The following is a 24,121-nucleotide window of genomic DNA, read 5'->3' on the forward strand; positions in this document are numbered from 1 at the left end:
CAAAAGCAAAAGTAAAAGTGAATAAGAGAATGAACAAGCAGTTTGACTTTGAGGATGGTGTGAAACAAGGTGATGGCTTCTCTGCAGACCTGTTTAACTTAGCAGTGCATAGTATCATACAAAAAATAGATAAATGAGGAACAATTATGATAAAGTCCAGCCAGAGATGAGCATATGCAGATGATACTGCCATCTTGGCAAGGAATGTAACATAGTTTAAAGAAATATATGGACAAGTGGAAGCAGAAGGAACAAGAATTGGACTTACTGTCGATGAAAGCAAGACAAAATATATGGTTATCTCAATTTCTGAAGCAGGACCTGAAGATATGTTTAATGCTTCAAAGCTGTTAGATGCTTCCATTATTTATGTGTCCTCCAAACCAGTGATAGTAGTATGAGAAAATGTATTGAATAAAGGATACAAGCACGAAACAAAGTCTATTACGCAAACCTAAAGATAGTCAAGAACTCTCTAATTACAAGAAAACTACATTAAGAGTATACTATTCCCTTGTGCGACCTGTTGCCACATATGGATCAGAAACATTGACAGTGACAGAAGCAGATAGTAATAGCGTAAGGGCATTTGAAAGGAAAATCTTATGAAAAATCTATGGGCCTGTCAGAGAGGCAGAAGGTTGGAGAGTAAGGTACAACCATGAAATACGTGAGCTTATGCAAGGGAAAGATATAGTAAAATTTATCAAATCTCAAAGAATACATTGGTTAGGACATGTGGAGAGGATGACGGAAGACAGGATGCCCAAACGAATAATGAGTGCCAGACTGTATTCCACCAGAAGGAAGGGCAGACCAAGAGCTAGATGGATGCACAATGTACTGGCTGACGTTGCCAAGTCGGGGATCCGTGGATGGAAGAAAAATGCTGATAACAGAGATATATAGAGGAGGATTGTTGAGGAGGACAAGGCCCACCAAGGGTTGCAGTGCCGAAGAATAAGAGGAAGAATCGATAGTGGTATTCGTGTCGCTAGTTTTCCTTCATGAGCGTGTCTAATTTCACGCGATCCTGGTGTTCCTTGCACCAGAACTGATTTAGGAAATCTCTGTGGAATTCAGCGTATGTCTCAAAGCTGGCTCCTCTCTTAAATGGCTACACTGGAACTTAATTTTTAGCAGAAGCCTCTCTGAAAGCGCTATCCAAAGATCAAATAGATCTAGCCATACTTGCAGATGTTAGTCATTGGTGGAATCAGGGAACAATGAATAATTTTCTACCAACACGTAGTGGTGTATCATTTGTCACCATCGGTAGCTATCCTTTCTTTTAGAACAAATGTAGCCACAGGTTCTGGAAACGCTGAATGTCTCGTAGCCATTTCTTGAGACCTTGGATTTCCCGTAACTCATCTCGATTACTTATACTTCTTACTAATACGATCAATAACAAGTCGCCCGTCTGCATGCAGTTCAACTACATCTTTTTGCTTTCGTTGCAAATGGTCTACTGCCTCTTGGTTGTGCCTGATGACCTCAGACTGGTTTTGACTGAGATGGGTGAAAACACCTCTTTATACTCACCTAATGCCACCGGCTGTATTCTGTCTGAATCTCCTTCATTTCCTAATGACATCTGTTCCATTTTGGTTGTCAGTGCTACCCTGTAAGCTTCCTTCTCATATTTTTGGAGCGAGGTCTCTTGTTGGGCGACTTGCTGGCACACTCGCTCAAGCGTCTCCCTGTGTTCTCCATAAACTTCACGATAGCCTCCCTTATCACATTACTATCTGTACTCGTCTCCTCTGACTTCACCGTCAGTTTATTTTCGATCACCTACATGCGAATTTCAGTTCATTCTGACAACTCCTGTAGATTCCCTTCTATGTCATCAGCTTTCGCTACTTTTCCGTCTTTGCATTGGATAGTCCCAACAAACCCATCCCTTACTTCAGTCTTTTCGCAAGCAGCCTGTAAATAGCGTTCGTCTCTCCAACTACAAAGTCAAACGAAATTCCTAATTCCCCACGATTTTCGTCAACATTTTTACCCAGAATATGTTGTCCCTCACTAAAGGTCTTGTTTTGATCATCACGTTTTTTCTCTAGTGGATGTCCAGAAACAGCTGCCGTACTGGTGCCCTGTACCTATCTGGTCAGAAGCGACTCTTGTATCAGAAAATGTCTCTTCGCCTTCATTCGCCTTTTCAGTCCCCGCTGTGCCCAGTTATGCTTCCTTCTCTACTCGTAAGTCTACAATATTCACCTTGTTTTGCTCAGGGTCACCCGGATTTTAGCTGTTCACCGGTACAGAAGAGTAGAAAGTAATAAGACGTCCGTTATTACTAATAGTCAACATGAACACTTGTTAAAAAATTTCATACGAACATACTCTCTGAAAATATTAACCCCCACAAAAAGCACACACAAAGCCATTAGCAGTGCTGTTATGCAGCGTCGGTTTTTTGATACAAGCAGAATTCTGTCGACCATGGAAGAGAATTATATGTTATTAATTATCAGATCCTCCTGCTTTACAAAAACTCTTGTGAATAAGGCAGCTTGGCAGGAAGACACCAAATGAAAATTGACTTTTACGTTATTACTACTATCCTGAAAGTATGTCGCTGATTGAAACACTTATGTTAACTTGCAACCTTCTCTTTGCTGTTGCTGTCCTCCCTCGTATCATCTTTTTTCCTTGCTGATTTAGTGAATAGGATGAAACAACAAAAACCAGCCTTATGGTAACGATAATCTTATTATACGTGACGGAGTAACGCTTATGCAAACAGGTGTTGGAAAGTGACTTGGTAGACCGCTTGTAGCATTCGGACATATCGCATATGATTCCGTTCTGATGTGATTAAATACTGAATGGGGTTTCCTATAGAAGGTCTCCTAACCTTCCTCACTGTACTGATTGTGGTGTTCGAAAAAGTATTCCGAATGCTCAGGTTCTTTTGGCATAAACGGTGAGGCGCTTCCCTAATTTATAATGACAAGCTTTAATTTCTGAATACTAGTTCAAATGGTTCATCAGGCAATCGTAATCACAGAACATTCAACAGTTTCAGTTTGAGTTAAAGTGTAGCAAATGCGCTCACTGCGGACGAACTGAGGTAATCGTGTGTGATAAAGGAAAGTTATCACTCTTTCACATTCCTTGTAGATGCACACAACATACCAATCTGTTAATGATAGATGGTGGAAGTAGAACTGCCTAACATGGAACAGAAATCCTACGAAAATCCAAAACCACTAAAATAGACTGAAACCAGCACGCTTCCCTAACGTCCATGAGCTGAACAAATATAACTGGAAACTATAAGTCTAACATCTTTCTCCCAGACCCGTCAGAAGTTCTGTGACGAGAAGGTCTGCTCACTTACCCCAAATCGTCCAGAAGTGTTTCGAAAACACCCCTGCTAGTGGAACGCCTACTCTTCTCTTAATTGTGTGTTTACACCTGTGCGACTTCCCCTGCGCTCTAGGCGCGTGCCGTCGTTGCAAGTAGAACCAAGGGAGCGATGCAGCGGTGAAAAGTTACGCATGCCTGCAATGTGCGGGCACAGGTCACCTTGCGCAGACGCAGGAGCGGGGATGGTACGTGCAACAGTCGAGCTCATATCCACGGTTCTGCCCGTCCATTGGTTTGTTTGACTGTAACTATTAGTTGAAACGCAAAGTTCCTTGCAAGCGTTTGAGTTAGCATAATGGCCGACTGGGCTAATTAGAAACAAATGGAATTTGTGGAGGACTGTCGTTCCTGCCCTTGTATATGGTTCGTACATTCTACCGATTATAGAGGCAAAATTAAGAGGACTGACTGTCTAAAGTTCCTGACACATGAGTATAACATCTAAGCAACTACTACCGCGGGTAGGGTGGCTCACTCAACAGTGTTGGGGGAGTGTAAATACGTAGTCAATGGTTTGCTGGTTCGATTGTGGCCATGATGTTTATCTTTAATTTAATTTAATTTAATTTTTTTTCTACTGCCATCAGGTACCATGATCGTTATGAAGGGGTGTACGTGATCTGTAACCAGTGTACGATACTCCTTGGCCATCGTTATGGATTGCTCGAGCTCCACTTTACCCATGGATGCCTGTCATGGGGCTAACATCGGCACATGCGTAGGTCGTCCGCTGCAGAGGCCCATTGTTAGCAGTGCTCAGTAGACTGTGTGTTCATACACACTTGTAGTCTGCCCAACATTAAAGTCTGATGTTAGTTATGTTAGTTCTGACACAGTTGGACGCCTGTCCTGTATTACCAGTATGCCAAGCCAACGACGCCCAACATCTATAATGAGGGGTGGCCGCCGATCCCCACGACCTGTTTACGTGGCCTCAGTCGGTTTCGCCACGTGTTGAAAACACTCAGCACAGCACTCCTCGATAAAAAAAAAAAAAAAAAAAAAGAGATTCAAATGGCTCTGAGCACTATGGGACTTAACTTCTGAGGTCATCAGTCCCCTAGAACTTAGAATTACTTAAACCTAACTAACCTAAGGATATCACACACATCCATGCCCGTGGCAGGATCGAACCTGCGACCGCAGCGGTCGTGCAGTTCCAGACTGTAACGCGTAGAACCGCTCGGCCACACCGGCCGGCACTCCTCGAACACCCATCCTGTCTTTCAGTTTCCGAAATTCTCTTGCCGAGTCTTCGGGCCGTCGCAGTCAGCCTCAAATCGCCCGCCTTACCCATTCTACACACGGACAGCACGCTCAGTGAGACTATTTGTACATGCGCCGTGCAAGTGTCTGACAAGCAATCATTCCTCGACAGGTGACGCTGCTACCGCCTGGACGGGTTTATATCACAGTAAGTCCATGGACATAATGTTCATCAGTGTACGTAGACAGTTGTGTGGGTGTGGGTTGTTTAAGTGTTAAGTGTTTGAATTTGTTCAGGTTATAGATAAGTGACCCAATATTTTCTTGTGTGTTGTAGTATCCACTCGGCCTTTACCACAAGTAAAATTAGAAACCCATTTCCGTACCGACGAGTGTTTTTTCGTCCAGCACAACAGCTAGTTACAAGTGCACTTCCATAGCGACGTAGTCACCGCAAAACAACGCCATTCGAAATTTCTAACGGCAGACTGAATATGCGTACATGACGAATCCCACAGTCATAGTATGCTATTTTAACGTCACTATCCGAGCCATTAACGTGTTTGAATCTTTGGATGCCACCAGTGCAAGTCATACTACTGTCACACTATGGGGAATTGTTGAGTCTCGTAAAAGAGACCCCAGAGTGCAATGCAAGTGAAAACTGATAATCGTTGAGCTAGGAAGACAGGGTGAAAAGTTTTTCGTTTAGTTTGGATCATGCGTCATTTGTATAGTCATTTGATCTTTCGTCTTACTGTAGCTACGTTAAGGTATATATACGGGAGGTTTGAATGACGAACCGGAGCTGGCGCCAAGATAAATTGTACCGATCGAATAATTCCTTATGGAAAATATGCTAAGCGTACTGGAGTCTATATTCAGCTAATGGTGCCATTTCTATGTAAATCGTTTGGATTTCAAGTGCAAACATGTCGAAAAACACGTTTTTTTTGGGAGGTTTTCGAAGAGTGCCACTTCTATACTTTAAACTTGTACGACTCGGTTCAAACTTTGCATTAAGGTAGATAAATGGATGAATTGAAAAGGAAATTTATTGCATCCAATAGTGTTTACTCGTCGTGATGATACGATGGTTTGAAGTCGAGTTCGATGTAGCACGTCATATTCATTTTTACGTGAATTGAATGACAGTGTTAGCACTGGCACTGTTTGCAGTGCTTCGATTCAAATGAGTAATCATTCTTACTATTAAACTGAAATTTAAAAAGTCAACGTTCAATCGTATTTTATGCAAAAAACAAGTTAGCTTGAGGTGTTTTTTTTTTTTTTTTTTTTTTTTTACGTACGCTACTTATACGTTTCAAACTTGTGTGAATTTTGTAAGAAGATAGACAAATGGATGTTATTAATAGTCGTCCTGTTTTGTGAAAGCTTGATCCATTGTTAAGATAGAAGCATCATAGTTGGAAACGAAATAAAAAAAAAAGCCTGTACCGGATTAGTCGTAGCCCGAGTCGACAAAAAACTACATTGGTTGCCAAGTTATGGCGGTCTAATATCAAAATTATGGTAGAGTAAAAGTTGGGAACCAGAATGAAAAATCCTCCTATCATACCACAAAAAGGGAAAGTACATCCTGGGCAGAGTGACGATTGTAAAAGAAGGGAGCTGGCTTTTGTCTTACCTGCCAGCTTCAAAACCATTTACATCAAAATATCTTGTTATATTTGTCCTTTTTTTACGAGTTAACCCTTCTACCCGGTGTAGTGAGTTCCTTAGCGGCAAGGTGTTGGCCCACCTGCATCTTGCAGTTTTTATAGGCTAAATCCACTGATACTGTCTCCAAAGTCCAGATGTTTCGCCAGACATAGTAAACGGTATGTAATATCAGAAGCTGAAGAGTGTACATGTAATAACTAAATTAGTTTTTCTTTAGATAAAATTTCTGGAGGTGGATTTGTTTCTGGGGGGATTATATCATGTATCATATTACTTCCCTTGACGCGTTTCATTATATTACATAACATGGGTAATAATGGTAACTAGTAAAAAATAGCGAATATGTTGTGATATTTTGATTTAAATGTCATTGTAGCTGCCAGGTAAATCGAGAAGCCAATTCCCTTCTTTTACACCTCTCACTCTGCCCAGGACGTATCCGCCTGTTTTTGTGCTACAGCAGGAGCACTTTTCGTTCTGTATCATCATGAGCAATCGTAACTTCCACGAGTGCCCAACTGTGAATGTCAGAAGCATTAGGACACGGAGACATTCTATCAAAATTGTGCTGTTTGCAATCCTTTCTATGTAAGTTCGACATATTTGAGACGCCCTGCTAAACCCGCAGGACAGGACAGGTAATTTAAGTTGTGGAAAGGGGCCAAAATAAGTTACACTCGAACATACAACCTTTCATTTGATCACACTTTATAAGAGCCAAGAAATATTTAAAAAAAACACAGCTTTAATTATCTACTTAATTAGCGGCTGAATGCACCGTACAACCTCATGCCTTAAGAGCAAGAGCATATAACACTCCTGTCTGCTACTACTGTACCATAACCTTAAAGCTGGAAACAGGCTTTGAAATAAAACTATATTGTTATAGCAATTATGGTATAAAGCAACAGAGCAGTGTTACCCTCTGGGAGGATTTTTGTTAAGTTGACCTACCTAACGGAAATGGATTACCGGAAATGAAAGTCAGAATTACGTAAATATTAGAACAGTACCAAACAAAATTTTGCCTATCTGCACTGTTCAACGGATAAAGAAAACGGCCGCCAGCCTATCTAGGCAAGCGAATGATTAACATTCTCGTTTAAGAAAGTAGGTATAAGTAAATATAACGGACAAACACAACCTAGACTTGGCCACACGCGAATGCAATGAACTCTGACACACATATGTTTTAAGATTGAAGCTAACAACTGGAGCAGCACAAACTATTTGCTAAATTATAAGAGATACCGAAACACCCTATTACTTTCAGGCTTACATAAAGTGAATGGTCTTTATAATATTACTATTAACATGCACTTCTAATACACAAGACACACAAACACTTAGCCAACATGAATATATAGAGTTTCACAACTGCAGCTTTCTCACTTTTACGACAGCGAAACACAATACTGACCAAATTGCAAGAACTGACTCACCTTTTACGATTAACAACAGGTAGTAATGTGATCATTTACTAAGCAAAACGTTATAAGCCTCAGTCTTGAGAAATTTTAATTTGAATTTGGCAACAACACATTAATAATTAGTTTTACTAGGAAAATTATTTCGGCAAGCATCATTAACTTTAACTCACTCTCTTGCCACATTAACTTTAACTTCACTCTGTCCAATAGGCATTAATTGGCAAACTGAGTTTTAATGTACTTTCAATAAGGACACTCGGTAATCACTTTAGTTCAAACGGAGAAGACCCTGAGAGGTGTTATGATGAGGAGAAAAGTCAAGGTAGGTACATAAATTCAGATATAAATTACCTTATATTTCAGCACAATAACATATCCATTAAGCTGATCCTTCACTGTACATCATTATAGTGTTACGTTGCAATGATTGCGCAATGTGGTGGCAGCTGCATGTTGGTAGGTGGAATTGCAAGCAGAATTGCTGGACTCTGTCATTTCTTGGTGGCGATGATAGATACAAATTCCAGAATAGCCCAGCTATTTATCCATCCATCCGAGGCATTGGATAATGACAGAAAAGCCTCTCTCGAAACCAGCACTATGCAACTTTTACACGGCAGTGCACGGACTCGTAGCTCATCTCTGACTGCTGGCTCGTCCCCGACTGACTGCTCGTCCCCGACTGACTCTTGTTCCACCTTTTCCACCTAAGCCAATCACAATTTGCGCGCGCTACACAGTTCCGTTCCCGAGGGGAACCACTACACCGTTTACATACAGAATAACTAAGAGCCCTAAGTGAAGGTCAGCAGTTTACATAACAGCAAACAAACACATTAAATAAAACAGAACATTTTCACATATTGACACTTCTACAAAAAATTATTCACAAAATTACAATTATATACAGTAAGTTTTGTTCCCTCCAAATGGGACAAAGAATTTTAAATTACAGATACACTACTTTGCATAGAATCAAATCACGACATCAAAGGCTTGACAAAGAAAAGAGTACACAATTTTATGTTATCGATTCAAAAACATTTACAGACGATCAACAATGTAACATTAAATAAAGCAAAAAAAAAAAAATAAATCCATACAGCATAAGAGCTGTGGTGTTACACATGCCCCATGTTTCGTTGTAGTTTCCTGTAAGGGATACTTCAAGGAAACATCTATAACACCGAAGTGGTGTTGGCTGCAAAAAAAAAAAAAAAATAATTTATCCAACTTCAGTTGGGAGAGAAAAAAAAAGAACACACATTACAAATATACAGTATATACACTAAGAAATTTTATACTTTTTTCCAAAAACATTTTCAAAAATGAGACATTTACACTAATTTTCATTTTCACACTGGTTTAAGGAAACTAATTTTGCATCGTTACACAAGATACCTTTAAACATGTTCATTCATACCCATACAGTTCAAATACAAGACAAAACAGTACACAAAATAAGCTTCATATTAGCAGAATAGGTATGGTCTTCAAACAAAATTTAATAATAATAATAATAAATTTATATACAATAGCACAGATGATAATAATAAACACATAGACAACCGCATAAATAATTTTAACTCAACAAAGCAGAAATTTGTCTTTCAATGTTTTTTAAAGAATGAAACTTTCAGAGACACACAAGTATGTTAATGATCATAGTACTTTTCACAGGGTTCAGTAGTTAATGTAATGTTCAATATTTCAGTTTGCATCCATCAATGCACAAATATTTACACAAACAGCTATGAGAACTTTTTCCAACTGACTCTTTAAATACAAAAGTAAATTTTCTAGGTTTTCTCAAAACAATTAACTTTAAAGCTGCTCTTCATTAATAGCAGTCCAAAATGTTTGTTCCACAAAAACACATTAACCTATTCAGAACCTATCTTTAATCATCACTGCTGTGTTTTAAAAACAGACAGTCCAAAACTTTAAGTTATTCCAAGAACCCTAGCATCAAAACATCTACATCCATTTGAATAAGAATCCATATATATTCTATAATAAATTTTCACTGACTTCAGAAAGAATAGTCGGTTCATAACACATTTACCAATAAACCTAACTAAGTTCACTGCTTGCCTCAGCACTAGCAGTCCATATTACACATTCTGCCCATTATTGTTTTGGCAGTCTTTAACTATAAATATTTAGACACGAAACACAATTTAGATTAAAAAAACTAAAGAAAACACATTTTTAAATTGACACACTGCCCCATCCTCTAGGTTTGGCAGTTCATGACCACTTATCAGCTCCTTGCCCCACAATGGCAAGTCCTTTGGCTACTGCTGACATAGCATATATGGTAGTCCTCAACTTCAGGACTACAGCATTTTTATTGTTTTGTCTTGTTTTGCTGCCCAACAACATACTTTTGAGCAGTTTATTGTCATCATCTTTGTGTTTTTCATCATTATGTCACATCTTTGGTAAAATTTGCATTAATGGTACAAAACATAAAACCTGCAACTTTGAAACAGTAATTAGACACTGGCAACAAAATCATTTCTTTTCAAATGACATCATAAGGTAACATATACATTTATCAAGAAAATTTTAAATGTCATACTTGGGGTCAAGTCAAGATTAAGAATTTCTTACTACTCCTTTACCATTACTTTTCCACACACAGTTAGGTCATTACAGACATCAAGTCCAGACAATAATTTTAAATCCTATTGCAAGTGATTTCTGCCTACCTTTTGTGGTACTAGACACATGCCTCTCATACCTATTTTTACATACATTAGTCAGGTTCATCTCCTCAGTTTTTGACACACACAGTTTTTTCAACATCATAATTATCCCTATTTTCAAAAACATTTACATTTAGTCATAATATAGTATTTATTTACCCTATTTTCAGTATTCTTACCTTTTCCCATCTATATTTTTCTTTCCAATTATTTTTCCATTACATTTTTCTTTTACAATACCCACTATATTTTCATTATTCTTGGTAATTTTCTAGTGTACCCATTTTAATTATTCATTTATTCGTCCACAAACAATACACAGTATCTCACCTTATTTCTACACTTTTCAGTCTATTCTGATAGAGAAGAAGGAAAGAAGATAGTAAAAGTTCTGAATGATGAAGAGGAAGGTTGGCAGCACGAAAAGAAACGGAAGTAGTACTGGAAACGACTCGGGTCCCTGTTGCTCGTCAGGCACCTGACAATGCAAAGAGTGCATTGTCCCCTGAGGCTTAACAACCCTCATCTGAGGACATGTCTCCTTAAGTAAACCACATACTGCAAACATAAGCCCTTTCTCAAATGGTTCAAATGGCTCTGAGCACTATGGGACTCAACTGCTGAGGTCATTAGTCCCCTAGAACTTAGAACTAGTTAAACCTAACTAACCTAAGGACATCACAAACATCCATGCCCGAGGCAGGATTCGAACCTGCGACCGTAGCGGTCTTGCGGTTCCAGACTGCAGCGCCTTTAAGCGCACAGCCACTTCGGCCAAGCCCTTTTTGATTTTTAAATATTTTAAAAATAAATTATTATCTTGTAGAGTTCTTTGCACTTTCATTAAGTGACCATAAGCATAATTACTCCTAAAGTTTTAAGGTTTGCCACACTACACGCCCCTATCTTCATAATTAGGCTGGCAACAATAAGTATTCAATTGAAAACAAACAGTTCCTAAGTAAAGTCAAACAGTACACTACAATAAATAAACAACCTGCCCCAGGCCTCAAGGTCAACAAAACAATAATTAACTTTCAGGTAACACTCAGATACAATAATAATAAAGTCAAGCATTATTTTAAAATATATATACATACAGCATCCTGCCCCCAGTCTCTTCATTAACAAGGCAGTCTTTTATGGTTCAAAAACAGTGACTTAAATCTGGTGGCTTTTTAGGCCTCCTATCTTCTACATCTTTCACTATGCTATTCAGAACTTGCCAACGTTTTGTTTCATCAGGTGGCTTTTTAGGTCTTGGGCTTTCAAAGTCTTTAGCAAGGTACAACATCTCCTGTTCTGCTATCATTTTATCATGTGGTTCTTTTTGTCCCTGTAATTCACACTCTTTCAAAACATTTGTTAAGGCTTGCCCTAGTATAGTATCATCTGGAGGTTCCTGCAAATTATGCCCCTGTGTTATATTACTGAATAATTCCTTCGGTTTTGGCCCAGTTCTACTTTCTGTATCTTGCTTTGGAAAAATGTCACTAATTTTTTCATACCCTCTTTCAGTAAAAGTATATTGACTTTCGTTTACACCTGAGAATTCATCTTCCCTCGAGTCATCACTACTCCCTTCCTCACCATCAGATTCAGTTAAGTATGCGACTTTTGAACAATAGGCAAAGTTAGTATATTCATTCTTATCTGTATTCATATACCCTTCATCACCTGAACTATCACTGATCTCATTTTCGTCATCAGATTCGAGCAGGAAAGCAACTTTTAGACAGTGGAGCAGATTATCACTAGATGCCTCAGCCACTTCGTTTTTCGACTCATTTTCTACACAATGCATATCGTTTGGACACTCAGGTACTTCTGTTGAATTACTTTGAACGATCTCAGCCTTAGTTTCGTACATAGTATGCTCGTCATATACATTAATTACCTTCGTTTCACTGATTCCTTTACTATCAGTTTCAGATAATCGTGCGAAATCCCTACCAGACCCTTCTGCATTAGAGCCACAAAACACCTTTCCATCAACAATAATTTCACCTGCACTGTTTATAATGTCATGTTTACTAACGTCCTCCTTTACATCCCTTTCACCTATTATTAGTTGTGCACACGTCTTTTGCGTGCCATATTTCATCATAACCTCCCCCACATCGACGTCTTTGACCTCATACACATCATTAACAGTACAAATATCCTCCTTTTCACTCGCATTTTCTGGCTCAATTTCATTTTTCAATAATACCTTTTCACACGATTCTGACCTTGAAAGATCATCATTGAATGACATATCAATTTTTTCGATAATTCTGTTGCATTGCATTTCGATTTGTTTACTTTGTGCTGCCAATTGTGTAGAAATATCGTCATAATACGCTGCCAATTGTTGCCCCCGTGCTACGATTAGCTGTCTTTGTTCTACATTTTGTTGCCCCAGTGCTGCGATTTGTGTAGATATTTCGTCATAGTGCGCTGTCATTTGTTGCCCCCGTGCTGCAATTTGTGCAGACAACATTTTTAACAAATCAGTCACATCTGGTGTCTTTTCACTTTTGGTTTCAACTGCATTTTCGTGTTCAGATTCTACACCCCTCTCAGTTTCTGGTGATTCGAACATATCCCGCGATTCATTAACATAGCCACTGTCTTCCACAACATCGCTCATATTGCCTTCCTTAGTACGAGCGACATTCATAGCTTCTATGTGTTTATTGACATCGGCGTGGTAGCGTACGTAACTTAACTCGCGAGTAATGCCATCTGTTGGTGTGCTCCCTGAACTGCTCTCGATTGCTTTCTGTTCTCGCGTGTCTAGATTTATTTCTAATTTCCTGTCCATTTTAGTTGCTATTAAGTATTGATACGTTTTATTTTCAATTTAAGCTGAACTTTCACTACCAGTTCTGCCAAATAAGTTCCAGGTTCGTGGCGCTGGACGTTTTATGTTCACACTATGTTTGTAAAATGCTGAATAACGTCCTGTCACGCGGCGCCACGTATAACACTACAACAGCGTATTTACGTAGCTTATTCAATCAAACACCAAGTTTGGCTTAGTACATACGATGCCCCAACAGAACAATTAGTCCTGTCACGGAAAAGCCACGTATAACACTCCTGTCTGCTACTATTGTACCATAACCTTAACGCTGGAAACAGGCTTTGAAATAAAACTACACTCCTGGAAATTGAAATAAGAACACCGTGAATTCATTGTCCCAGGAAGGGGAAACTTTATTGACACATTCCTGGGGTCAGATACATCACATGATCACACTGACAGAACCACAGGCACATAGACACAGGCAACAGAGCATGCACAATGTCGGCACTAGTACAGTGTATATCCACCTTTCGCAGCAATGCAGGCTGCTATTCTCCCATGGAGACGATCGTAGAGATGCTGGATGTAGTCCTGTGGAACGGCTTGCCATGCCATTTCCACCTGGCGCCTCAGTTGGACCAGCGTTCGTGCTGGACGTGCAGACCGCGTGAGACGACGCTTCATCCAGTCCCAAACATGCTCAATGGGGGACAGATCCGGAGATCTTGCTGGCCAGGGTAGTTGACTTACACCTTCTAGAGCACGTTGGGTGGCACGGGATACATGCGGACGTGCATTGTCCTGTTCGAACAGCAAGTTCCCTTGCCGGTCTAGGAATGGTAGAACGATGGGTTCGATGACGGTTTGGATGTACCGTGCACTATTCAGTGTCCCCTCGACGATCACCAGTGGTGTACGGCCAGTGTAGGAGATCGCTCCCCACACCATGATGCCGGGTGTTGGCCCTGTGTGCCTCGGTCGTATGCAGTCCTGATTGTGGCGCTCACCTGCACGGCGCCAAACACGCATACGACCATCATTGGCACCAAGGCAGAAGCGACTCTCATCGCTGAAGACGACACGTCTCCATTCGTCCCTCCATTCACGCCTGTCGCGACGCCACTGGAGGCGGGCTGCACGATGTTGGGGCGTGAGCGGAAGACGGCCTAACGGTGTGCGGGACCGTAGCCCAGCTTCATGGAGACGGTTGCGAATGGTCCTCGCCGATACCCCAGGAGCAACAGTGTCCCTAATTTGCTGGGAAGTGGCGGTGCGGTCCCCTACGGCACTGCGTCGGATCCTACGGTCTTGGCGTGCATCCGTGCGTCGCTGCGGTCCGGTCCCAGGTCGACGGGCACGTGCACCATCCGCCGACCACTGGCGACAACATCGATGTACTGTGGAGACCTCACGCCCCACGTGTTGAGCAATTCGGCGGTACGTCCACCCGGCCTCCCGCATGCCCACTATACGCCGTCGCTCAAAGTCCGTCAACTGCACATACGGTTCACGTCCACGCTGTCGCGGCATGCTACCAGTGTTAAAGACTGCGATGGAGCTCCGTATGCCACGGCAAACTGGCTGACACTGACGGCGGCGGTGCACAAATACTGCGCAGCTAGCGCCATTCGACGGCCAACACCGCGGTTCCTGGTGTGTCCGCTGTGCCGTGCGTGTGATCATTGCTTGTACAGCCCTCTCGCAGTGTCCGGAGCAAGTATGGTGGGTCTGACACACCGGTGTCAATGTGTTCTTTTTTCCATTTCCAGGAGTGTATATTGTTATAGCAATTATGGTATAAAGCAACAGAGCAGTGTTACCCTCTGGGAGGATTTTTGTTAAGTTGACCGTGTTGTACCTAACGGAAATGGATTACCGGAAATGAAAGTCAGAATTACGTAAATATTAGAACAGTAGCAAACAAAATTTTGCCTATCTGCACTGTTCAACGGATAAAGAAAACGGCCGCCAGCCTAACTAGGCAAGAGAATGATTAACATTCTCGTTTAAGAAAGTGGGTATAAGTAACTATAACGGACAAACACAACCTAGACTTGGCCACACGCGAATGCAATGAACTCTGACACACATATGTTTTAAGATTGAAGCTAACAACTGGAGCAGCACAAACTATTTGCTAAATTATAAGAGATACCGAAACACCCTATTACTTTCAGGCTTACATAAAGTGAATGGTCTTTATAATATTACTATTAACATGCACTTCTAATACACAAGATACAGAAACACTTAGCAAACATGAATATATAGAGTTTCACAACTGCAGCTTTCTCTCTTTTACGACAGCGAAACACAATACTGACCAAATTGCAAGAACTGACTCACCTTTTACGATTAACAACAGGTAGTAATGTGATCATTTACTAAGCAAAACGTTATAAGCCTCAGTCTTGAGAAATTTTAATTTGAATTTGGCAACAGCACATTAATAATTAGTTTTACTAGGAAAATTATTTCTGCAAGCATAATTAACTTTAACTCACTCTCTTGCCACATTAACTTTAACTTTACTCTGTCCAATAGGCATTAATTAGCAAACTGAGTTTTAATGTACGAGGGTCGGTCAAAAAGTAATGCCTCCCATTTTTTTTCTACTTAAAGAAATTAAGTTAAGTGAAAAATTTGAATTTGGCGCCATTCCTCAAACCTTCTTCTGCAATCCACTGCAGTAGTAACTTTCTGTGTCAACAGGTGGCAGCACAGCAGAAGTTTGTAAGATGGCCGACATCGATGTTCGTTTGAGACAGCGTTGTGTGATTGAATTCTTGAATGCAGAAGGTGAAACGCCCATACGCATTCATGAAAGACTGAAGAAGGTGTATGGTGTTGTGACAGTGGATGTCCGCACTGTTAGACGATGGGTTCGTCGTTGTAAGGAAGCTGAAGGGCAAACACCGTTGACTGACGAAAAGCGGAGCGGCAGGCCGGTGAGTGCAGTGACTCCACACAACATTCAGCAAGTTGATGACATCATTCGTGGTGACCGTCGGGTGACTGCAGATGAAGTGTGTCGCATTATTTCTCTTAGTAAAGGCAGTGTGATCACGATTATTAAACAATTGGGGTACTCAAAAGTTTGTGCACGGTGGGTTCCAAGAATGTTAACCGATCAGAATAAAGAGGCAAGGAAAACAATAGCCTCCCAACACTTGCAGCGCTTCCGTTTGGAGGGAGATGAGTTTCTGAAAAAAATTGTGACCGGGGACGAAACATGGGTGCATTTTTTTGAACCCGAATCAAAGAGGCAGTCAATGGAGTGGCGTCACACAAGCTCGCCGAGGAAGAAAAAATTCAAAACTGTGCGATCGGCAGGGAAAGTTATGGCAACAGTTTTCTGGGATACAGAGGGTGTGATTCTGGTTGATTTTTTGGAGCAGGGATGCACAATAAATTCTGTTCAATACGTCACAACCCTCAAAAAACTTAAAGCACGTCTTCAGCGAGTTCGCCCAACAAAATCAATGGCAGATGTTCTTCTTTTGCATGACAATGCAAGACCACACACCAGTCGTCACACCTCTGACGAGATTGTCAAAATTGGATGGGAAGTTTTGCCTCATCCCCCATACAGCCCTGACCTGGCACCATCAGACTTCCATCTGTTCGGGCCACTAAAAGAAGCTCATCGTGGGATTCATTTTGAAGATGAGGAGGCCGTCAAAACATCCGTGCGTCAATGGCTTAGGAAGCAGAGCTGTGATTTTTACCGTGCTGGGATACATGCCCTTGTTCAAAGATGGACCAAAACTGTAGAGATGGGCGGAGATTACATTGAAAAATGACAAAATGATCCTCAATGTTGTGGTTTTCAACCTATGTAATTGCATTTAAATTTCCTGACAATTAAACGTAGAAAACAAAATAGGAGGCATTACTTTTTGACTGACCCTCGTACTTTCAATAAGGACACTCGGTAATCACTTTAGTTCAAACGGAGAGGACCCTGAGAGGTGTTATGATGAGGAGAAAAGTCAAGGTAGGTACATAAATTTAGATATAAATTACCTTATATTTCAGCACAATAACATATCCATTAAGCTGATCCTTCACTGTACATCATTATAGTGTTACGTTGCAATGATTGCGCAATGTGGTGGCAGCTGCATGTTGGTAGGTGGAATTGCAAGCAGAATTGCTGGACTCTGTCATTTCTTGGTGGCGATGATAGATACAAATTCCAGAATAGCCCAGCTATTTATCCATCCATCCGAGGCATTGGATAATGACAGAAAAGCCTCTCTCGAAACCAGCACTATGCAACTTTTACACGGCAGTGCACGGACTCGTAGCTCATCTCTGACTGCTGGCTCGTCCCCGACTGACTGCTCGTCCCCGACTGACTCTTGTTCCACCTTTTCCACCTAAGCCAATCACAATTTGCGCGCGCTACACAGTTCCGTTCCCGAGGGGAACCACTACACCGTTTACATACAGAATAACTAAGAGCCCTAAGTGAAGGTCAGCAGTTTACATAACAGCAAACAAACACATTAAATAAAACAGAACATTTTCACATATTGACACTTCTACAAAAAATTATTCACACAAAATTACAATTATATACAGTAAGTTTTGTTCCCTCCAAATGGGACAAAGAATTTTAAATTACAGATACACTACTTTGCATAGAATCAAATCACGACATCAAAGGCTTGACAAAGAAAAGAGTACACAATTTTATGTTATCGATTCAAAGACATTTACAGACGATCAACAATGTAACATTAAATAAAGCAAAAAAAAAAAAAAAAATCCATACAGCATAAGAGCTGTGGTGTTACAAGCACTTTAATTTTTAAACGGCTGAAACCCAATAATAAAGCTCAACCAAAATCAGAAATTTAAAAGGCAAAGCCTTATGTTAAAACAACGCCTTAAGTAGACTGAAGACCCAAATAATCTGACACTTTAAGAGAAAACAACTTAAATTCAAAATCGGCTGAAGGCTCAACACTTAAGACTCAATAACATTAATTTTAAAAATGCCAAAGGCTTTACGTAAAACAGTTCTCAAATTAGGCTGAAGGCCCAAACCATGTGACAGCTTAAGAGCAGATGAACTTTAATTAAAAATCGGGCGAAGGCCCAAAGAATCTGACACTTTAAGAGCAAAACAACTTAAATTCAAATCGGTCGAAGGCCCGACACTTAAGACTCAGTAACATTAATTTAAAAAAATGCCAAAGGCTTTATGTAAAACAGTTCTTAAGCTGAAGGCCCAAACCATCTGACGCCTTAAGGGCAAAACAACCTTAATCTAACAATCGGCTACAAGCCATACAAGTACAAACAACAAGAACAAACAAGAAAAGGCAGTACATCCAAGGGCGATCAGAAGTTCCGAGGGTCGGCCTGGAATTCAAACACTAAGGCTCGCTTAGGTGAGACAGGCAGTCGGCCCAGCCATTGTCGGTCCGACGACAACCCAACCGACAGACAGTCAACGGACCCACTGACAGGATAACCTCCGCTTCACCCGACCAACACACAACAGGGAATTCAAAGGAACAACGTAGAAGGTATTGGCGTCCACAACCAGTTATACATTGAGCTGTCAAACTACTCACCGTGCTGAATTTACGCCAACGTTTTGACAGGATAGCATTATGGGATTTTAGTTTCTCTTTTGGAACTTCTAGATGTGGGGTATACATTAGCGTGCAATCTAATCTCATTCCCAAGTGCTTAGGCTTATCCTCCTGCCTGATGCTTTGGCCATTCATAGAGAGTTGTCGTTTTCTTTTTGTATCTTTATTGTAAGGGTGCACTATGGTGCTGGTGGTTTTGTGAGCCGGCCGAAGTGGCCGTGCGGTTAAAGGCGCTGCAGTCTGGATCCGCAAGACCGCTACGGTCACAGGTTCGAATCCTGCCTCGGGCACGGATGTTTGTGACGTCCTTAGGTTAGTTAGGTTTAACTAGTTCTAAGTTCTAGGGGACTAATGACCTCAGCAGTTGAGTCCCCTAGTGCTCAGAGCCATTTGAACCATTTTTTGGTTTTGTGAGGGCCGACTGAGCTCCGGTCTATCATCAGTCACAGCTTAGTGGGAGTCACAACAGCATTTAGCCACACCGCTACCTCAGAGACGGGCAGCACATAGCGACCAGAATAGTACATAGCGGACTTTGTACTTCATCAGCAATGAGGCTAACGTGGACTATTACAGGGAGCTTGTACCACAACAACTATCTTGAGTTAACTAATTTTCTATTCATATGAATAGAAAACCCAGTTAATTATTAATGCAGATTGTATTATAAAAAGAGGGTAACGGCCACCAAACAACATCCTTTCCTTGCTGCCTTGGTACAAGACGACAGATAGAAGGAGACGACATAATACATGCCACTTGGAGTAGTAGTTGTTCAGTACTTCCAGGTCTGCATTCAGTATTTTCCCGACGTCGTTAAATGTTTACTCTCATACCCGATGTCCAGGTTGTCCGCATAGGCAAAATTACGTGATTTTGTGTCTGGCATGTCGGCAACATACAGACTGAAAATAATAGGTCCTGGTGCCGAACCATGTGGCAGGCCATTATTCAGAACCACTTTGTTGGTATTGAGACATGAACTGCGGCAAAACCAGAACAGAAAGAATCGAAGCTTTTGACATTTGGTGTTACAGAAGAATGTTGATAATTAGTAGACTAATAAGGTAAGGAATGAGGAGATTCTCCGCAGAATCGGCGATAACGGCGACATACAGCAAGCACTGCCAAAACCAAGGGAGAGGACGATAGGACATGTGTCAAGACGTTAGAGAATAAGGAATAACTGTCACGGTACTAGAGGCTGTGGACGATGAGAAGCTGTAGAGGAAGACAGAGATTGGAATACATCCAGCAAATAGTTGAGTACGTAGGCTGCAGTTCCTAATCTGCAACGAAACATCTGCACCATTCATCGAATACATGATCTCAGGACAACTATGAACTTATAAATAGCTTGAGGTATACTTGTTAAAAGTTGGCAGTAAAATATAATCGATCGGTTTATGCTTGCTTGCATGTGTTTGTGTGTGTGTTTGTGTGTGTGTGTGTGTGTGTGAGTGAGTGAGTGAGTGTGTGTGTGTGCGTGTGTTAATTTTGTTTATTTAGAAACCAGTTTGGTAACTTAAACGGCAGATTCCTTTTCGCCAATATACTTATTGAAGTGTTATCGTTAATGTGAGTGTAATTTGGTGTATTAAATTACTTAAAAATTTTTGGAAGGCGTGCGCTAGCTGTTTTGGTGTATCCAGGAGCCAATAAAATAATATTACGAAAAGTAATGTTCAGGTTAATGCTGAGACCCCAGTTCACTTCTCATTATCATCACCCATCCGATTTGTTTGATACTTTTTAAGCGTTATCTTCGCCCTGTATAGATGCATAGGCCATAGTTACTAGATCATGCATTACTGTTCATTTTAGATGGACACATTTCATCGTTCCAAGAATCAGCTTTTCCTAAGACGGAATGGTTCGTGATATACACTATGTGATCAAAGGTAGCCGGACACTACGAAAAACATACGTTTTTCATATTAAGTGCATTATGCTGCCATCTACTGCCAGGTACTCCATATCAGCGACCTCATTAGTCATTAGACGTCGTGAGAGAGCAGAATGGGGCGCTCCACGGAACCCACGGACTTCGAACGTGGTCAGGTGATTGGGTGTCACTTGTGTCATACGTCTGTATGCGAGATTTCCACACTCCTAAACATCCCTAGGTCCACTATTTCCGATGTGATAGTGAAGTGGAAACGTAAAGGGACACGTACAGCACTAAAGCGTACAGGCTGACCTCGTCCGTTGACTGACAGAGTCGGCCGACAGTTGAAGAGGGTGATAATGTGTAATAGGCAGACAACATTCCAGACCATCATCTAGGAATTCCAAAGTGCATCACGATCTACTGCAAGTACTAAGACAGTTAGGTGGGAGGTGAGAAAACGTGGATTTCATTGTCGAGCGGCTGGTGATAGTCAACACATCACGCCGATAAATGCCAATCGACGCCTCGCTTGGAGTAAGGAGCGTAAACATTAGACGATTGAACAGTGGAATAACGTTGTGTAGAGTGATGAATCACGGTACACCATGTGGCGATCCGATAGGAGGGTGAGCGTCATCTGCCAGCTTGAGTAGCGCCAACAGTAAAATTCAGAGGCGGTGGCGTTATGGTGTGGTCGTATTTTTCATGAAGGGGGCTTGCGTCCTTTGTTGTTTTGCGTGGCAATATCACAGCACAGGCCAATATTGATGTTTTAATCACCTTCTTGCTTCCCACTGTTGAAGGGCAATTCGGCAATGGCGATTGCATCTTTTAACACGATTGAGCACCTGTTCATTATGTACGGCCTGTGGCGGAGTGGTTACATGACAATAACTTCCCTGTGCGAGAATTATCGCACAATCAGCTTAACAGCTCGTGCATCGAAGCTGCTTACAAGAATAATATACATAAGAATGGAAAAGAAAATTGAAAATGCGATAGGTGACGATCAGTTTGGCTTTAGGAAAAGTAAAGGGACGAGAGAGGCAATTCTGACGTTACGGCTAGTAATGGAAGCAAGGCTAAAGGAAAATCAAGACACTTTCATAGGATTTGTCGACCTGGAAAAAGCGTTCGACAATATAAAATGGTGCAAGCTGTTCGAGATTCTGAAAAAAGTAGGGGTAAGCTATAGGGAGAGACGGGTCATATACAATATGTACAACAACCAAGAGGGAATAATAAGAGTGGACGATCAAGAACGAAGTGCTCGTATTAAGAAGGGTGTAAGACAAGGCTGTAGCCTTTCGCCCCTGCTCTTCAATCTGTACGTCGAGGAAGCAATGATGGAAATAAAAGAAAGGTTCAGGAGTGGAATTAAAATACAAGGTGAAAGGATATCAATGATACGATTCGCTGATGACATTGCTATCCTGAGTGAAAGTGAAGAAGAATTAAATGATCTGCTGAACGGAATGAACAGTCTAATGAGTACACAGTATGGTTTGAGAGTAAATCGGAGAAAGACGAAGGTAATATGAAGTAGTAGAAATGAGAACAGCGAGACACTTAACATCAGGATTGATGGTCACGAAGTCAATGAAGTTAAGGAATTCTGCTACCTAGGCAGTAAAATAATCAATGACGGACGGAGCAAGGAGGACATCAAAAGCAGACTCGCTATGGCAAAAAAGGCATTTCTGGCCAAGAGAAGTCTACTAATATCAAATACCGGCCTTAATTTGAGGAAGAAATTTCTGAGGATGTACGTCTGGAGTACAGCATTGTATGGTAGTGAAACATGGACTGTGGGAAAACCGGAACAGAAGAGAATCGAAGCATTTGAGATGTGGTGCTATACAAGAATGTTGAAAATTAGGTGGACTGATAAGGTAAGGAATGAGGAGGTTCTACGCAGAATCGGAAAGGAAAGGAATATGTGGAAAACACTGATAAGGAGAAGGGACAGGATGATAGGGCATCTGCTAAGACATGAGGGAATGACTTCCATGGTAGCAGAGGGAGCTGTAGAGGGCAAAAACTGTAGAGGAAGACAGAGATTGGAATACGTCAAGCAAATAATTGAGGACGTAGGTTGCAAGTGCTACTCTGAGATGAAGAGGTTAGCACAGGAAAGGATTTCGTGGCGGGCCGCATCAAACCAGTCAGTAGACTGATGACCAAAAAAAAAAAAAAAAAAAAAAAAAAAAAAAAAAAAAAATATATATATATATACATATACATATATATATATATATATATATATCCCTGTAATGAACTGGCCTGCGCAGAGTCTTGACCTGAACCCTATAGAACATCATTGGGATGTCTCGGAACGCCGACTTCGTGCCAAGCCTCACCGACCGACACGATACCTCTCCTCAGTGTAGCACTCCGTGAGGAATGGACGGCCATTCACCAAGAACCTAGCGGCACCTGATTGAGTTTATGCCTGCGAGAGTGAAAGCTGTCATCAAGGCAAAGGGCTGAATATTGAATTCCAGTATTACCGATGGAGGGCGCTATGAACTTGTAAGTCATTTTCAGGCCGGTGTCCGGATACTTTTGATCACACAGTGTAACTGTTCATATTACCGAGGTAAAGGTAGTAAACAAGCTCGATATTTGTCTCGACAAGTGTGAAGATCTGCAAACATATCATTCACTCTCTGCGCAACTCAACACGTCCTGGTGTGTAGTATAAAGGACGTCAATTAGAAGTCCAACACTATAGCTCACCCAAGTATCAGAAGGGTGTGGAAGCCTTCGAACATGTGCGGATAGTATAATATTAGCATACAGAAGTAGACCATTGTATTGTTGATGACTTTAAAAAGAATAATAATAACTTTATGAAGAAATGAACAGAAAAAGAAAATTGAAACATAGGAATACTGTATTTAAATGAGATGGAGGTAAAGTGGTGGCCGTGAAACAAACTCGGTATTACATGGGTTACAATCATTATGTTTATTTTTCATGTTTGAAGACGATAAGACATTTACAAAAGACAAATTGAAAATAGATGAAAATAATTCGCCGCAGAGATTCTGCATCACAGAAATGGCGTTATTTCCTTTTAACCGCAGAGAACTTCTCGGACAGTCACCTTCACGAAGGAATGCTGAAAAGAAAAATCAAAACATTCACATGGCAGTATGAGGAGTATTTCATTCAGATTAATTTAGGATCTGTTAGCAGTTTTCACCAGCATCAATAATATGTACACCATATGAAAATTAAAGGTAGAGGGGAGACGACGGAGAGGGAAGGGAAGGGATTACAAATGTCAGTTGCATCGGCACATTACGCGGAACCAGCGACAACGAGTGAAAATGTCTCCCAAACCGTGACTCGAAGCCGGTATCTCCTACTCACTAGGCAGTGCTTAATCCCTGCGTCCTCCGGGATGCAATGTT

At 41.1% G+C, this 24,121-nt stretch overlaps 1 protein-coding gene across 4 annotated transcripts in view; it reads right to left on the reverse strand.

Moving 5' to 3' along the window:
• The window catches only part of LOC126203308 (serine protease inhibitor I/II-like), a 213,944-nt gene that overhangs the window by 107,250 nt on the left and 82,573 nt on the right, over window positions 1-24,121 (reverse strand). For 2 of the 4 annotated variants that reach the window (XM_049937574.1, XM_049937572.1), the window contains one exon: window positions 23,649-23,826. The exons of the other annotated variants lie outside the window; for them this stretch is intronic. The gene's annotated coding sequence lies outside the window, so the exon portion shown is untranslated. Of the gene's footprint in view, window positions 1-23,648; window positions 23,827-24,121 lie in introns of those variants that run through there. 4 annotated transcript variants of the gene reach the window in all.

The sequence above is a fragment of the Schistocerca nitens genome, chromosome 9 (genome assembly GCF_023898315.1).
Source record: "Schistocerca nitens isolate TAMUIC-IGC-003100 chromosome 9, iqSchNite1.1, whole genome shotgun sequence".
In the NCBI taxonomy this organism is placed as follows: domain Eukaryota; kingdom Metazoa; phylum Arthropoda; class Insecta; order Orthoptera; family Acrididae; genus Schistocerca; species Schistocerca nitens.